The following is a 3,710-nucleotide window of genomic DNA, read 5'->3' as shown; positions in this document are numbered from 1 at the left end:
ACACTAGACTTTAAACCCAGAGGGAATCAATTCAATTTGATCTCCCGGCTTGGCAATTGCAACAGTGGACAGGTTCTGAAATCCCAACTCTCCAACCACCCACCCACCCACCACCTCTATACACCCAGAAGTATAAATAAGTACAACACAGTTCATCACAACGTCACAAGTGGTGGCGTAAAGTGTGGGTACTCCGACCACTTTTGAGACATTTGGCTGTGTATACGAGTATCCCAAAACCATTTAAGTAGCTCTCTCGACCTACTCAATGATGGAGGCCTTTCTGGAAGTAGAGGGGTGAGCAAATAATTGCAGGCCTGCACCTTTACGGTGATCTTTTAAACATATCGAGCAGTGTATGCGCCTCATGCACCTGTAGCTCTTTGCCACGTGGTGGCCAGTTGAATTCCCATCACAGCTGCCTCATACAGAAGAGCTCTTATCCGTGATCATATTACCTATGACTCCCATTATCCATGGCAGCTGTAGAGTCCACAGAAACACCAATTATCCGTGACCCTATTTTCATTCTTGTACGTAATTATTCAGGTTTTTCTTTTTTTACCATCCTGAATTGCGGAACAACTCGGTTCGCGCCGATGAGAAGAGTCGCCATGTCAATTCTTCCCATTATAAGTGTTTTGTTTTTATGACCAACTTCAGTACAAGATGTTGTATTGGATCATCTTTACGATAATTTTTGATCCCCCTGCTTCCGACTCGAGAAATAATTCATTTACACTTATAACGTTAGATGTACAGTGCACAAAATGAACGCCATTCTTCCATACAGACAGGAATCATCTTAATGGACTCTCATTTGGTTAAATACAATACAAATAATGCATCCGTTTTCTTAATTTTTTCAGGAAAACATCTTGGTGAAAGATCACCACACGGCAGCCATCCGATTGGCCGACTTCGGAGGAAGTTTTTTTGAATCTGAATTTCGTAAGTTACACTTTATATACATTTATACACATCATCGCATTTCTAAATATTCCTACAGATCCTGTTATCTGGAATAATTTTGTGTTTTATATATCGTCGTTCATGCAAATTGTGTGAACGATGCTGATGTGAAATTAATATAGCAGATATCACAAGAGCTCACGCAGTGATGCCTGTGCATGGTAGCTCCACACGAGGTATTAAGGGAATGCTCACAACTCCTTAGAACCTCCAATTCACAACCGTGCATTGGGAATGTCCACTTCCGTGTAAAATCACGTCCTGTCATATTTTGTTTGTTGCGGTTGCACCCGACTTAAGAGCCGCATGGCTCACAGGGCTATACCTAATAAATGAAAACTTGAAACTTGAAAACTATCACATATCATGCAGGACAGGGTGCGAACACATTGGGGATTCTTTTAGTGAAACTATGACTCCTACAGGCCACCTAAGCAATATTGTATTTTTTTATTTTTCTCCAGCCGGTTATTCCTTTGGGACGCACGGATACAACGCTCCCGAAGTCTTGCTGGGCCAGCCGTTTGGAACATCAATTGACATGTGGGCTGCCGGGTGCATACTAGCTGAGATATCTGTCGGCAAACGACTGATGTCAATAAGCAGCAAGATTCAGGCGATCGCTGGCCTCACAAAGGTAACATTAATTGTATAATTTTGTATATTTATTAGCGAAAGATTGTGGGTTCAAATCTGGTTGGGGTTTATTCAGCCCTACAGTGTTGATAAAATGAGTACTACTTTTTAGGGAAGTCGACATTGGTTGTCATAGAGATATATTCACCTGTGACGTATGAATGGAGTTTTACCACTGACTCAGGGCTGCAGCCAGGCTATGATCACTGCCTCAATGCTCATTTGACTTTGAGTACAAATTCAATTTTAAACAGCTTCATATTACGTGAAATCAAGTGATTACTCAATAATGAATAATTCAATCAATAGGATACACACCATGTATGTAAGTACGTACAGAAAACGCCTCTTAACTCGCCAGTGACATAAGAGCAAATGTATCGTTTATTTTCAGATTGTGGGAACACCACCCTTTGAGATGCTGCACGCTGCACCAGACGGTCCTCGGTATTTCAGTGAGTACTGCAAATTTTAATTTTAATATGCGATTAGGTGTTATAACATCACTCGTCTGGCTGCACAATGACGTGAAAGTTGGGTTGTTTCCCCACGTCCTTCACAGCCTTCGTTGTACATCACAGCCTTGTGCACATTAATAATATTTTAATGCATGACATCGTTTGCGATTGTACCCACTGCAGACTTCTTTGGGCAACTGACCAAGGAATGTCTGCAGGAGACCCCTAAGTGTTGCCGACTCAAGAAGTTTCTGAAAACGAGAGACCCATTGTTCCTGGACTTCATCAGCTCCATCCTATGGTGAGTGTCCCACTCTTTAAGTTTCCCTCAACTGTAACAAAATTCCAGTCAATTTCTATATCACAAGGGAATATGCATCCCCTTTGCAATGTACAGCTATCTTGCATATCTCTGCAGAAGAAACTAGGTAAAGAATGAAAGGGCAAATGCAGTACTGTATCCTCATTTAACGCGCTAGTAGATGTTCTGTATTAAGAAAAAATGCATTTAGTGAGGAATTACCGTTTACACATTACAGAGATAAACAAATAAAAACCATGCACATTTGCACATTTTCACTATAAAATTAGCTTGCAGTCATCCCATGGCGAGAAAAAAAACTGTGATGAGGGTACGCCACCACGTACTATATCATTATATTATTCCGCGCATATACCTAGAATTCCTATACTGCTCAGCCATGCAGCTGAATAAAGTTGTTTGTCATGAACCGCTCAGAAAGCCCGTTCCCGAATGGAAGAACTTTACTTTAGCGATAACACGTTGTGTACGCACACTTTGAGCGTGGACTTACCATACCTATATTCACATACCTGCAAACCCTTAGATACTTTATCAAGTGGATGTAAGTTTATTGTATCACTATAATGTGTCATTTGGGTATGTATATTTTGCTGATCTTCTCATCGGTACTTGTCTCTTTGTTTTCAGCTGGAACCCAAATGACCGTCTAACTCTGAAAAGTGCTCTCAAGCACCCATGGATGAGTGCAGCTCCAGCTCCACCACCTGGACTTCACCAGGCACCAGCATGCAAGATCAACTCCCATCTGGCTCCTGCAACCAAGACCTTCCCTATTCTGGACCCCTACAACATCCCTTCCAAGACAATGGACCCCTACCAATTATGCTGGCTGGATTCGGACCCCAACAACTTCTTCATCCCGGCTCCAGCACCTTGCCACCTTCCCTCAATTCCACAACTTACTTCTCCTGGCCAAATTCCAGTCGAATCAGTTTGCTGCAGCTCTTCCGGAGTGGCAATTCCCATTTTGGCCACTAAGGTGTCCACTGCCACTTTCCTTCCATCTCCAGCCGCCGTTGCAGTCCCCTTAATTGAGCCAAGGACTGACGCCTTCCTGGCTTCTGCTTCTGTTGCATTAAGCGCCGGAACCATTTTGGATGTGGAGATGCCTACAGCCACTAGCTCAACATCCACCACAAAATGCAGCATTCAGGTGGAAGATGTGAACACTGCTGTGTCTTCGACAGCATCAATTGCTGACCCCCTCCCAGAGTCGGAGACCAGAATTGATGCGGACATCAAGCCTCTGGATATTGAGGAATTTCATATTTCAATTGAGGCAGTCGATGAGGCGACCCAAAATGGAGCCGAGACGAGCA

The 3,710-nt window shown here is 43.0% G+C and overlaps 1 long non-coding RNA gene across 1 annotated transcript; it reads left to right on the top strand.

Moving 5' to 3' along the window:
- The first annotated feature begins 667 nt into the window (after positions 1 to 667).
- LOC142930942 (uncharacterized) lies at positions 668 to 3,451 on the top strand. The gene is made up of 4 exons (XR_012946941.1): positions 668 to 951; positions 1,437 to 1,609; positions 2,003 to 2,367; positions 3,019 to 3,451. It is a non-coding gene; the product is annotated as an uncharacterized LOC142930942 (long non-coding RNA).
- The last annotated feature ends 259 nt before the right edge of the window (positions 3,452 to 3,710 follow it).

The sequence above is a fragment of the Petromyzon marinus genome, chromosome 46, assembly GCF_048934315.1.
Source record: "Petromyzon marinus isolate PM22_M1 ecotype Great Lakes invasive population chromosome 46, UKy_Petmar_22M1.pri1.0, whole genome shotgun sequence".
NCBI lineage: Eukaryota > Metazoa > Chordata > Hyperoartia > Petromyzontiformes > Petromyzontidae > Petromyzon > Petromyzon marinus.
The sequence above is the reverse complement of the archived record's forward strand: the minus strand, read 5'-3'. Positions and strand labels throughout refer to the sequence as shown.